The sequence below is a fragment of the Triticum urartu genome, chromosome 1 (genome assembly GCF_003073215.2).
Source record: "Triticum urartu cultivar G1812 chromosome 1, Tu2.1, whole genome shotgun sequence".
In the NCBI taxonomy this organism is placed as follows: domain Eukaryota; kingdom Viridiplantae; phylum Streptophyta; class Magnoliopsida; order Poales; family Poaceae; genus Triticum; species Triticum urartu.
The window spans coordinates 572,101,754-572,116,573 of NC_053022.1; the positions used below are offsets into that span (position 1 = coordinate 572,101,754).

General features: G+C 42.5%; 1 long non-coding RNA gene and 1 pseudogene across 1 annotated transcript; both read right to left on the reverse strand.

The window, feature by feature from the left end:
* Positions 1-2,593: 2,593 nt before the first annotated feature.
* LOC125540236 lies at positions 2,594-4,053 on the reverse strand. Its single transcript, XR_007297249.1, has 3 exons — positions 3,518-4,053; positions 3,237-3,368; positions 2,594-2,904 (listed from the first exon to the last, which is right to left on the reverse strand). It is a non-coding gene; the product is annotated as an uncharacterized LOC125540236 (long non-coding RNA).
* A 4,778-nt stretch (positions 4,054-8,831) lies between these two features.
* Positions 8,832-10,815, reverse strand: LOC125540243 (annotated as a pseudogene).
* Between the last annotated feature and the right edge of the window lie 4,005 nt (positions 10,816-14,820).

The window sequence follows — 14,820 nt, forward strand, 5'->3', positions numbered from 1 at the left end:
ATGCTCATATTGGCTCCCACATATTCTACGAAGATCTTTATCGGTCAGACCGCATAACAACATACGTTGTTCCCTTTGTCATCGGTATGTTACTTGCCCGAGATTCGATCGTCGGTATCTCAATACCTGGTTCAATCTCGTTACCGGCAAGTCTCTTTACTCGTTTCGTAATACATCATGTCGCAACTAACCCATTAGTTGCAATGCTTGCAAGGCTTATGTGATGTGCATTACCGAGAGGGCCCAGAGATACCTCTCCGACAAACGGAGTGACAAATCCTAATCTCGAAATACGCCAACCCAACATGTACCTTCGGAGACACCTGTAGAGCTCCTTTATAATCACCCAGTTATGTTGTGACGTTTGGTAGCACGCAAAGTGTTCCTCCGGCAAACGGGAGTTGCATAATCTCATAGTCATAGGAACATGTATAAGTCATGAAGAAAGCAATAGCAACATACTAAACGATCGGGTGCTAAGCTAATGGAATGGGTCATGTCAATCACATCATTCTTCTAATGATGTGATCCTGTTAATCAAATAACAACTCTTTTGTTCATGGTTAGGAAACATAACCATCTTCGATTAACGAGCTAGTCAAGTAGAGGCATAGTAGTGACACTCTGTTTGTCTATGTATTCACACATGTATTATGTTTCTGGTTAATACAATTCTAGCATGAATAATAAACATTTATCATGATATAAGGAAGTAAATAATAACTTTATTATTGCCTCTAGGGCATATTTCCTTCATTCCTTGCACTAGTTGAACTTCTTGTTGTTTCACCTTGAACTTCTGTCACATATTTTTGTTCAACCTCTGTCACAAGAATTTTTGAACTTTCTCGGGTCGAGCACTTGAACTTCTAGCAACAAATTTGTTGGACTTTGAAATTTTATTTTTTTCTCTCATACGAAATGCACACCACACAGTAAATGAACTTCTGACAGTTATCAAACCGAACTTCTCTCTATTTCGCTTTCGTAACAGAAAAAGTCTGAGTTTTTTATAGACATCGAACCTCTCTAACTTTTTATTTGAACTTCTTTGTGTATTTTTAGAAATGTGAAAATTGGAGTTTTCTTAGAAACTTCGAACTTCTTCGTTATTTTGAATTGAACTTATTGGTTTTATTCTTTATTAATTGGAAAAATCCAAGTTTTTAAATAAGTATCAAACTGCTATGCTTTTCCCAATTGGACTTCTTCGTTATTTTGAATTGAACTTCCTAGATTTTATTTAAATCAATACCTAACTTTTTTATTTGTACTTCTTTGTGTATTTTTTGGAAATGATGAATATAGGTGTCTTTTTTAAAGGGTAAAAATCCTAGGTTTTAAATAAACATCGAACCATTTCGTTATTTTAGTTTGACCTTCTAGTTTTTTTTAAAAGGGGGGATTCTTTTAAACCATTTTTTTATTTGTTCCTTTTTTATTCTGAACTTCTTCATCTTATTCTTTAGTAATGAGAATGAATCTATGTTTTTTGTAGACGTGGAACTTATCTGTTATTTAAATTTGAACTTCTTAAGTTTATTCTTAGAAAACATATTTTTATATAAGAATCAATAGTTTTTTGAAACTTGAACTTGATACTTCTATTTTTTCCTGGAAACAGTAAGGAATTTTGGGTTTTTCGTATGCATCCAACTACTTCTAATATTTTTTATTTGAACTTCTTGATTTAATTTCTTTGGTAACAAGGAAAATCTAAGGTTTTGTAGAAATATTGCACTAGGATTTTTTTGAAATTCGGACTTCTGCGTTTATTATTAATAACGGGAATTTTTTCCTGTTTTTCATAAACATTGACCCACTTCATTATTAAAATTTGAACTTCTATGTTTTCCCTAGAAACCGATAAAATTATCTCTTTTTCCTAAACATTTTGAACCGCCATGTTTTTTTTTCAAATGTGAAAAAATGTTATTTGTTACAAATATTGAACTACTCTATTATTTTTAGTTTGAACTTCTTGTTATTATTTTTCTTTTTTAATAACGGGAGAATCCATGGGGGATTAACTTATACACCCATAATATTTTTTGTACTCTTTAATTATTAAATTTGAACTTTGAGAGTTAACATTTCCTAGGTGATGCTCGCTTTCTTCTTTGTATATAAACATCGAACTAAAACATTTTCTTAATATAAATTTCTTTGGTTTTATTCGGTACTAACGAGAGAAATCTGAGTTTGTAATAAACATCGAACCGCTCCGTTATTTATATTTGAACTTCTAGGCTCTTTTTTAAAAAAGTGGGTTAAATTTGTTTTTCTAAATACACTATTGTTTAAATTTTAACCTCTTGGGTTGATTCTTATAAACTGGAAATTTCGAGTTTTGTAATATTGAACCAGATCATTAATAATTTGAACTTTAGTTATTGTAATTATGTTTTATCCATTATCACATATACTCAAAACGTGAAGAATGAAAAAATGGATAGGTTCTTACGGATACAATATCAAACACTATTGATAGCACAATCTTTCACAGTTTTTTTCATGATTTTTTAGTGAAAACAATGTCATTATTTTTGCAAACAATAAGTACCAAAATATGATACTAACACAAATGGCTAAATGAAGAAAATGCCAAAAGAAATTGTTTCCTTATTCAACTGCTATTGTAGAACTACATATCATGCACAAACAATTGTGCTGCCATGTATACAAACACAGGATCCCCTAAAAATGTATACACACACACAAAGCATCAACCTCCCTATATTCGAACTTCTGTCATTGATATTTCTGAACGTTTTGGGCATGCTCCCAGGTTTTCAAACAGAATACACGGACTTCCATGCACGAACAGCCAGCATCGGTCGTGGCAACGCCTCTTTCTCCGGCAAACTGAACTTCACTCCTGTGTACAGCATACATGATTTAAGCCTGAAAATACACAAAAGAATCTTGAAATAAGGCAATTAAATAAGGCTGAGAATGGAAAGATCTCGGCCTCGCGGTGCATCGTGACAGTGTGATCAAGATCACTGCGGCAGCGAACGTCCTAGGGCCATTCAGGACATGTATGTAAGCATAACCCCATTACATCATGGGACGAACATTCAAGGACATGTGTGATGGAACGAACATTCAGGATATGTATGTAAGCAGAACCCCATTACATCGAATGCTCAGTAAAAATACTCTCACATTGCAACATGCATGTAAGCTACTGAGACAAATATATCACTACCCCAAGAAAAATCACCCACATTCACCTGTGCTTTCAGTGACAACCGACAGCTTCCAAAGAGTTTCATGTTCCACAGTGCAGAGAGGATGCTGGAGTTGGCAAGCTGGACCTTGACTCGGGTCATTGGGTCGATGTCTGTTGGAAAGCAATGCATCACCTAAATAGCCAAGGAAATGTCTTGTTAGCAACCGCATGGTTCATCGACTTGGCCTCTAACTTGTGAAGTAGCGTTAGAAGGACTTGATCTTTCCTGTTGTTGAACATCATCAGCTAAGAAGGATGAGCAGAAGTTGAGACCCGACTTACATCAAGCAGCAGCGGCGAACGGCTCAAGTTGGAGATGTTGGACTGCGGCGACGGGTGGAGCTGAAGCAGGGGCAGCGGTGTGGGGGCGTGAAGTGGTGGCGCTTATGGGGAGGGGCAGCGCGCCGGTGGGAGGTGGAGGTGGCGGCACATCAATGGGAGATGGAGAGGGTTGAGCGACGCCGGGAGGTCCAGGAGGCGGTGCGCAGGGGGGTGGGCGTCACCGGGGGGTGCAGGGGTGGCCCGCTTCGGTCGGGATCCTGCCGGATCCGTGCGCGCCGGCGCTCTCGAGAGGCGGTGGTTGTGGCGGCGGTGCGCTCGCTAGCGACGGTGAAGGAGACGTGACGGCGGCACATGAGGTGCCTGTGGGGTTCAAGGCGGCGCCGGCGCGCTGGGTGGCTGGATCCCGGCGGCGGGGAGGTGGGTTGATGGCGGTCGCTGACTCGCCGTTGGCTGGATCCCGGTGGTGGGGAGGTGGAATGGTTGAGATCGGGAGGCGGAAGAGATGGGGGTGCGGCGGGGACAGTGGGGGCGCTGCGTTTATTTCTTTTTCTTTGCCACGGTTCGGGAGTTCAGGAAGACGCCTATATAGGTATATAGGGTGTCGTGATCTAAATAATTATTCTAATCCCGGAATTAGAATAGTGCCACTTTATATATATATAGCTATAAATCAATGACATAAGACTTAGATGTGTAATACTTAGAGCACATATCGATGTGCTTCAGCAAAACTGAATTTCATACAAGCCTCAACTATAAGGTTACAGCGAACCAACCTATGATTAGATGGTTATTGAGTGTATGCTCATATATGTGAGCGACTTTGATTGTGCTGTGTTAAAAAAATACGGATACAAGCTGTAGAACCCGATTAGACATGCCATAGGAATTGCGCTTCATCGACTATGATAAACATGATTTTTTGGATCTGATGCTCTTGGTTCATGGTTTGACCGCTCGATGATGACAATTGGCGGCATGACCCTATGCTTGTCAAAGCCATGGCGTCGTGTCTCTTCAGGGTGCACCTATGATCAAGTGTCTACCAATTTGCTCTGTGTTGGTGTGATGATGTGATCTTTGACTGGTTTCATTGGTGGGAGCGAGGATATTATCGACCTCATATGCTCTGAGACTCTGGTGTTGCCCCACCTGGGTAAATGTTCCCCGATCGTTGTTGTGCCCTCCTCTGCGCAGGTGCTCATTTTAGATGAACCGCCTGCTTCCTTGGAGAGAAATGAGGTCATTATGGAGCGCATGATGGGGCCTTCGGTAAGCCTGATGTTGTGGTTGGCTCTCAAGCTCACGAGAGGCATGTCGAAGATGATGTGATAAATATTGGTCTTTTTTTGGAGGAGTTTCTCAGTGAGGTTATCTAGCCGCCACGACTTGGGACCCAACGCCCTTGCAGGTGGAACAAAGATGGTGACTCTCACACGGAGCAGTGTTTCGGGTGGCTTGATAAGAAGAAGGCATGCAATATTCTGACGAAAAAATGCATGGAATGTTGGATGATGAAGGATTTTGGTGAGTTGCCAAAGGTGAACAAAGAGGATAGGGATAAGAATAGGATGAAGACCTATGTAGTTGGACATCTGCAAAAAGGCCGCCACACTTTGATGGGCATCAACGATAATCACATTGCAAAATGCCAGTCCATGTTTTTTTGTGTCCAAAGGCGGTCACCAACCACGACGTGGATGAGTGGCGCTCTTGGCTCTAGCTCATACATTTGTTTTTGAGGGAAACAACGGGATTCTGCTATGTATTCTTATTGACTTTCAAAAAATTAGTACAAAGCAATGTCTCAAAAAAATACAACTACATGCACATAGATTAAAACAAAATAAAGAAGAAAAAGGAAGGAAGCTATACAAAGAGGGGGGGAAAGGTATAACAAGAACAACATCAGCAGGAAGCTGATCATATCTAAACATAATTATCTAAATCTTCTTGCCCAATCTTCAAAGCCATTGTATTACTCCCTCTTTGCTCTATAGAGTGTCCATTTGAGTTCATCTTTGAACTTTCTCCTGCAGATATATAAACTTTGGGGAATATGCAGTCATTTATTGTAGTCCCGATAGCTCATAAAACTAAGATGATGATCTCCAACGAGAAAGGAACATTCAACAAGTTCTTGTGGTTGTTGATTTCATCCTGTATGCCCGGCATTGTTTTTTTTGCGAGAGACATTTCCAATCTATTCATCAATCATGGCAATACAAAGAACACCAGAGGTAATACAAATTACAACCAGGTCCATGGACCATCTAGAGACAACTACAAACACTGGAACAAGCCGAAGTCTTGCCATCGTCATCGCCAGTTGGTGCCCAAGTTGGGCAGATATAAGACCAGCATAAGCGTGGAAAGGGCAATGAAAGAAGAGGTGATCTCTTGTTTCCAGGACCTGCATATTGCATAACACACAATTGTAATTCTGAATAAAGAATTGTTTCCTTTGCAAGAGAGGTCTAGTATTTAACCTGTCATTTGTTAGTAGCCAAAAAAGATCTTGTGCTTGAGTTGACAACAGGTTTTCCATATCCATTTTATCACGGGCATAACCTCAGGTACAATGGTAAGTAACCTAAAGACCTTGAAAACTTTGTATTTATTGGATCCCTTAGGTAATTGCCACTGGTTTGGTTCTAAGGAGAGATTTAGTTCCTGAACTAATAGCTCAAGTTCTTGGAATTGCACATAAGCCTCTCCAGATAGTGGAAAATGGAAAAGTGTTGTTGAATCCTTAGCTTGATGCAAATCAAAGATGGATATGTGATGGTTGATAGCAAAGGAATGAAGGCGTGGACATACTTTAATCAAAGGAACCCATTCCACTTGTCAGACCAGTAATGTAGAGTCTGACCATTGTGTAGAGTACTAGAGGCATGTTCCTTATAAAATTGGAGAGACTTTCATGCAATCTCTCCCCTAGAAGGATGTATTGGGTGTAGGAGTTGGAAGGAAAACCATGATCATAAAATACTTCCCAAACAACTTAGACCCATCGAATATCCATGTGACTGATAAACTTATGCACCATTCCAAAAGAAGGCTAGTGTTCTACAAGGACATATTCAATATGTCCAGTTCTACTCTGTCCTTTGGCATACATATTAAAATACAAGCTGCCAAGGGAGGGTTTTTCTTTTCCAGGTCTTACCTCTCCAAAAGGGTTGTCCACTATATTTATCAATATGTTTTATGATGCCTTTGTATAGAAGTAAACAACTCATAAGAAAAGTATGCAAAGAGGATAAAATTGCATTGACCATGAGCAATCTCCCATCATAGCTTAAGAACTAAGAGCAAAAGTTTAACCTTGTCTGAATTCTATCAATTATAAACATAAAAAAATTCCATTATTGACTTGGTGAAACTGAGAGGAGCACCTAAATAAGTAAATGGATAAGTGCCATGGGGCAACCAAGATGGTGGATAGGACCTGCATGGTCTCATCTGGGGTATTGATGGATAAAATGCTTGATTTATGGTAATTCACCTTTAATCCAGTGGCTTTGGAGTAGAGATTCACCAAATTCTACAGTTTCTCCAATAGTTCTGGACATGATGGCATGATGATCAAAGTATCATCAACATATTGAAGTATGGGAAAGTCAGGGCAGGAGTTAAATTTGCTTGGGGCTGAATAATATCTCCATGCATTCCATAATTTAATATTGTCTATAAAAAATCAGCTCATAGAACAAAAAGGAGGGGAGAAAGGGGATCTCCCTGTCTCACCTCTCTTTTGCATTTGAAAGAGTTCCCAGACACTCCATTCAATAGTACATTATAAGTTGTAGTGTTGAGAATTTGTTCAATCCAAGAGCACCATTTGATCCCCAATCTTTTTTTCTTCATAATAGCTAAAATCATACCATGTTCCATCTTGTCAAAGGCTTTATCAAAATCCAGATTTAACACCACTATGTTTTTTTTGCTTTTATGTCACTGAAACAAATATTCATATGCCCAAGCAATACAATCCTATACATATCTAGATTTGATGAATCCATATTGATTGACATGAATTAGCTCCAAAATTATAGAATGCGGTCTATTGGCCGAAAGTTTAGTAAGCAGCTTGATTGTGCAACTGAGGAGGAAGATGGGTCTGTAATCATTGACACCAGAAGCACCAGGCTTGTTGGGAATAAGAGAAATGTAAAGAATTAATGATGCTTTGTAGGCAGACCTCGCATATGTAAAAATTGGTTACCAAGATCATAAAAATCTTGCTTGATTATTGACCAGCACTTGTTGATAAAATCAGAGTTAAAGCCATCTAGGCCTCAAGATTTATTTGAGTGCAAGTCTTTAATGATGACATGTATCTCCAAAGTAGAGAAAGTTTCTTCTAGGAAAGATAAACCATGATGCGTTGGCGAGAGGTAAAGCAACTCTAGAGGGATATTGTAATGTTCTATTTTGCCCAGCATGTCTTTAAAGTTTCATGCTTAAGGGAGGCTTTTGTGACATGATTGGAGACCCCAGTACCATCTGATCCAAGCAATGAAGATATATAGTTGTGCCTATGATGAACAGTAGCCAAAGCATGGATTTTTTTAAGTTCTCACTTCCTAAAGTAGCCCATTTAATTTTCTCTCACGGTTGCCAATATGCCTTTTGTTCCTGCAAAAGTCTATCCAAATAAATTTTAATATCTTTTTCTGTCTTTCATGTATCCAGGTATCCCAAAGCGACATTCTCTTTTCTGTCTTTCATGTTTGTGTTTGATTTTTCACTCGATTTTTCATTTTTAATTGAGATATATGGCTTTTTAATTCAATTTCACACATTAACTATATCAGCTTTCTTATTCTCCGTGCAATCGGGGAGCTGTCCATACTCTAACGAGGCCCCGTAAAAAAAAGAACCAAGCAATCTAGAGAGAAGGTTGTGACTTCATGATGGTTTTGAAAATCAAATGGTCTATGCATAGTTTTTTGAAGAGTTTGGTTGGTTTCGAGCGACTTGATTTCTCCGTTTTCAATCTTAAAAGGTAAAAATAGGACAAGAGTTGCTCGAAGGTTGTTAAAGAGAGATGTTGTGGGTGAAAGACGAGTGACTACGATGTTGTGCTTGACGCACACTTAGCATCAAGACATGGCGATAGTTCAGACATTGCGCTTGAGACAAATGCATGTGTTTACAAAAAAAGCTGTTAATAAGCTGCTTTTTAGTGCTGTAGCAACGCACTAAGTGCCTTATTAGTAGCTTCAAGAATGTTAGCGAGATGTATATAGTTGCTTGAAAAAATGCTGAAAATTCATAACAATAACTAGTTTGGCACGAGTACATTTATATAGCAGAGTATTTCATCATCTATAATTGCTTCTATAATCCTCTATATTGTAAAATGTCCAGAGCACGATATGATTTCATTGTCTTCTCCTATTTATTATCACCATTGTGGTTTCCATCTTGGTTCGCACCATTGTTCTCGCCGGCGTCGTCACCCCTCTTTGCCTTGAGGAACCCGATGAGATCTCGGATTGCGGCGTCCGCCCCGCCGTTATTTCTCCCTACAACATCGGTGACCTCTTCGATCGTGGTCGGCACCTCACTCAGCAACTGCTCGACCTCGGGAATCATGGCACGGTCTTTAAGTGATTGGTAGTCACGGGACACGCCCCTAAAGTACTCCGGAGTGCAGTACAACACCATTGTCTGCTCATATTTCTCCACCTTGTTGTTTCCATGATGTTTCACGCCCTTGCTCGCACCGACTTCTCCCCTCTTTGCCTTGAGGAACCCGACGAGATCACTAAGCGCAGCGTCGGCTCCGTCGTTCCTCATCAGAACCTCGGCAACCTCTGCCGGTGTGATCGGCACCTCCTCCATCAGCTTCTCGATCTCCGGATATATGGTGTGGTCATCTTCGACGAAGTGGTAGTTCTGGCCAGGATCCTGAAGGACTCCGAGGTGCAATATCCCATGTGGATGTGCATGTCCATCCTACCAGGCCGCAGCAGTGCCGGGTCGAGCCGCTCCTTGTAGTTGGTGGTGAAGACGATGATCCTCTCCTCCCCGCTCGTCGACCACAGCCCGTCGACGAAGTTGAGCAGCCCGGACAACGTCACCTGTTCGACAAAATACACAAATTAGTTCATCCCCGGAAGCATTGATATATGGTAAAAAAAAAGATATCAAAGACCCAATATTATGCATGAATACGTATGATCGATCGTGATTGAACTCCTAGTAATTGAGACAAACCTTGTCCTCGTTGTCTTCTCCTCCGATGAAGCTGTGCCTGGCACGCCTCTCGCCGCCTTCGTGGCCGCGCTGTGGCAGATCGACGCTGCAGTCGATGTCCTCGACGACGAGGATGGAGCGGTTGCTCATGCCGACGAGCAGCCTGCGGAGGTCCGAGTTGGACTTGACCTCGGTCAGCTCGAGGTCGTAGATGTCGAACTTGAGGTAGTTGGCCATGGCGGCTACGAGGCTAGACTTGCCGGTGCCCGGCGGGCCGTAGAGCAGGTACCCGCGCTTCCACGCCCTGCCGGTCCTGCGGTAGTAGTCCTTCCTCCCGACGAACCGCTCGAGGTCGTCCATGACGGACCGCTTGAGGTCGCCGTCCATGGCGATCGTGTCGAAGGTGGAGGGGTGGCGGAGGTCCACGGGGGTCCACGCGTCGTACTCGATCATGTGCATCTTGAGGTCCCGGTGCCGGTCCCGGATGGCCTTGGCGGCGTCCACGACGAACGGGAGGTACGAGGCGAGCGCCTGCTCCTTGTGCTTCTTGTGGAAGCTGAGCTCGAAGGATCTGTGGCAGCCGCCGTGAGGGCCGCGGCGCCCGTGTTGGCCGGCGCCAGAGCCGTGGCTTGCGAAGGAGCCGCTGTTACCGGCGACGTCGCGGGAGACGAGGCGCCAGGTGTAGGTGACGCCGTCGTGGACGTCGACGGTCTCCTCGCCGTGGTCCATGGTGACGAGGATGCCCTGGGCCTCGTCGACGCGCGAGGCGCGGAGGCGGCGGGCGGCGGAGGCGGTGCCGGTGAGCGAGGCGAGGTAGGCGCGGGCGGCGTCGAAGAGCTGGTTGGGCGCGAGGCCCTCGGCCTCGTCGATGACGACGGTGTGGGTGGGGGAGAGGCGGGCGCGGAGGCGGCGCACCACGTCGGCGGTGGAGAGGGTGAGCGCGTCGCGGAGCTCGTAGGGCAGCAGCTCGTTCATCAGGCCGTTGATGACCATCGCCGCCCCCGCCGCCGTTGCCGCCATGGCCACGTAGCGCTCATACTCGCCGGACGACATGCCGCAGGACTTGATCGACGGTAACACTGAGGAGCGGATCGAAGCGTGAAGGTAGGACAAGGCGTGCGTGCGTCTTCCTCCTGATAAATCCTTTTCTTTCTTGGGGTTGGGACAATCGTGGTAGTGTTGTACTCCGTATATCATATTAGGACACAGATTTCTCAAAAAAGAAGGACTTGACAGATTAGAGATCAAACTACACGTGGCTGTCTAACTTGCCAAATTTACCTTTTTTGTGTGTAAACTTGCCAAATTTGCTACTAGGCCGAATCTCACCCTATGCGGGCATCGGCACGAGGCGATCCGTAGGAGTCGCCCGGTGCGGCAGGGGCTGGCTGAGCATGTATCAAGGCGAGGCCCCTTGTTCCGGTCCAAAGGATTGTAACAGGGACCAATTTGCAAACATGGACTATGGTTGGCGGTTTCTGCCCGAGCCTCGTCATCAAAATCAGATCAGATGGTCGCGGAGGCCATCGATGAGTCCGATCAAAATCAAAGCAACATCTAAAAACGGAGCCTCTCGTTAGCAAGAGCCTGAATTCACCATACTGTCATGGCCCTAAGGCCACCAGGGATGAGGCGGATCGGCCTTTGACGGGAGGCAATGAAACCCTACGAGGTAGAGAGGGTGCTTGCTCTGCCTCGCGAGGGCCGCCCGTGCAAGCTAGGGTCTTCGAATTATTATCTTCGTTTTTTATACAAAGCCACAAACTCAATTGTAGGTACCTCCTCTGTTTCTAAATATATGTCTTTTTAGATATTTCAATATGGACTACATACGAAGCAAAATGAATGAATATACACTCTAAACTACGTCTATATACATTCGTATATAGTTAATATTGAAATCTTTAAAAAGACTTTTATTTGGGAACCAACCTGTATTTGGATTGTTAGAGGGACAGTGGTATCTCCAGCCCACCAGGGTTCAGGTGTTGGTGATCGCATTATTACTCATGGATTGTTTTCACGATTTCCGGCGATGCGCTTTTAGTGGAAGAAGATGCTCCCATCAACGACGAGGCGCCTACGGCAACTTCGTAAATTTCAAGATGATATGTCGGCTTAGTTCTCGAAGGTGCTCATAGGGGTAGAGTGTGCATGTGTGCGTTCATATGGGTGAGTGTATGCATGTATGTATGGGCGTTTGCATCTATACTGTGTTAAAAAAGACTTATATTTAGAAACGGAGGGAGGATCAATGTAAAATTTAATGCCTGCTTTGTAAGTCAGTTTTTCTCTTTGTTTACTAGGATCATTAATAAGACACATGCATAGAAGGAAACTGAGTGAAGAAAGTAGTTGATTGTCAGTAAGACTATATGCATGCAAGCATTAAATAGGTTGCTATTACAAAAAAAATATTATTCATTTTGACTCGATTACTATAGGTGGCATTGTATAGATGCAAAAATATATATTTTGTAGTGGCCTCGTATAAGTAAATGGAGGGAGTAGCTGTGAACTTGTTGAATGAAATTATGATTGAAGCAATATTATTTGTAAGGGAATCACCTTTGCGTATAGCCGAACACTGACCGCAGTACCAAGAACCAACGAGATTTTTTAAATAAAAACAATAGAAGCACCAGTTAACAGGCTCCATAAACAGGATTTTACTAGAAATGTTTAATGTACTACTTTGAGTCAGGGAAAATGATATGGTTTGTATATTCAGATTGAAATGTATCACAGTAAAATGATGGTGGTTTTAGTGATAAAAGATTTTTCGTGCTGACCTTTTTTTTTTCACCCGGACACATGAAATAAAATGTGAAGAGAATATATTTCGTGGTAAGGTAGATACAATTTAAAAATATCAGCACATGATAAAATAGCAACAAATATGTGTGTTATTTATTTAGTAAAATTTTCATTAGAAAAATAAATTTGAAAATAATGATAGAAATTTCTGCAGCTCTATTATTTTCATATTTGCAGGGAAATATTTAACGTACTATTTTGTGTATTCAGATTAATTGTAGCACAGTGAAAATCTTGGTGATTTTAGAGTTAAAAGAATTAGTAGGCGATAGATTATTATGTGATTAAAAAATCTGTATGAATTTTTTTTAGTAATGATATGACCCCTTATGTTGTCAGTACTGACCTTGTTAATAAGCCTGGAAGACAGGAGAAGTATATTGTGCCTGCACTGCGTCAACAAGTTAAAATGACGAGATTGTCAGACTGTACAACATGGACAGGTAAACTGCAGAAGGGATTACCGTTTGTTGGGTCCAAAAGCATGTATGCTAATTTCTACCGAAAGAAACCTACATGCATGTAACGTGTGCGTCCAAGCAAAGGACTCCAGCATGTACACGTTTTTGTTAAAAAAGGTTAATTGGCTTACGTGCCTAATTGGCCGGTTGTAATTAAACAAGAATTGGTTCGGTTAGGATTTTTAGAAGAAGGTAGTACAAGTCGGTTCCGATCGGTCCGGCCGGCTGGACTAGTATTTATAGCTATATCACATCTGATCGTTAGGGGGGCAGTTTGAGTTTTTGGTTGTCGAACAAAGGCTGGCAAGCCGGGGTATCTCCCCGTAGCGAGTTAATTCGTGTGTTTTTGTCGAGGAGCTTAAATTATTGCTTTGTGTTTTTGGCGAGGGATTAGAGACGCCGTCTCTAGTTTGTTGCTGATCCGTGGAGGATCGTCCACGTACTTCCTCTCTTGGGTGTACGTGTTGTTTCTGTGGTGATTGCATCTACCCGATCACGAGCGCCACATCGTTCCTGGTGACACCGTACCGTGAAAGATTGGGAAAGCATTCACGCCCTCAGTAAGAAAAGGAGGTTCCAACAAATTGTTAATGGCTCTTTATGGAGCACAGGACTGTTGAAATTGGTTGAGGGAGTGGATGTACAAACCCAACACCTGGGTTCAAATACTCACAAAGGCGAATTTAGATTCCTATATGTCACTGTCATCGATGATCATTGTGGACCTGTCACACTCCGATATGTCAGCACCATTTGGTACACCATGATGTATTCACCGGCGATTGCTGTAGTGCTGACAATGATGGGGAATTTCAAAATGGTTGTGCCGGATCGAATGACCAATGGATCTTGATGGCTCATGTTGAGTTCGAGATTTCAAGTGATGACGGAGGAGAGTTTGGATGTGGTGAACACTGTGGACCGGATGATCAGTATTTTGCAGCAGTCTTGGTTAGCAGGGGCGACAACATAGGAGGACTTCTTCTTGGTGCTGCTCTTTGCGCACAAAGTCTCGACCTTCACTAATTGTACCTGTTAATGGCGGATCTCTGTTCGTCTCCTTGTTGAAGGAATTGCCTAGAGTCCAGTTGTACTTTCTTCAAGGTGAAAACCCATGATCTATGATCAGGCGACAACGGTGTTGGTGCACGGTTTCCTTCTTCGAGGCGTCGTTCTAGGAGAACCTTTTTTGCAGTCCGGGTGTGGCCTCTGGTAGTGCTAGTTCATGCTGCTTCGCTGATCAGTTCGGCGTTTTTTCTCTTTTCTTTTTTTCTTTTAGTTGTGTGCATCCTTAATGTCTCGACTAGCTCTTGACGTTATGTTGTTGCAAAGGCTGGTGTAATTGATATCCGTTTGATATTAATATTTTTCATTATCGAAAAAGACACAACACAGTTGAAATAGGGGAGAATTTTCATAAACTTTTGTGAGGAAATTTAGCAGATGCTTTCTTGTTTTCCAGGCCTAATTTCTTGCCGAGACAAATAGTTTGTTACGGTTGATAAACGTCTGTCAGCTAACCAAGACTGTCTACGGTAGCTTTATCCTTTATACAAAAATCAAGCTTGTCGACGTTGGGGAGTACTCCTACAGAACATGCACCTACCACCCTTACTAGCCGAAAGGCTATGCCGTATGTGTAAGAGACAGTGCGCAGTTGGGAAGAGGCAGCCAGGTAGGGGTGGTTAAATGCAACGCGGGACTGACGATCTGATAGGGACTAGTAGAGCAACCGTGCGTTGCTACGGGTTATAATTCATATAATTGAATCAAACAAATGATTAAGCCTAGCAGGACCCAAGTATGCAAGACAGATTC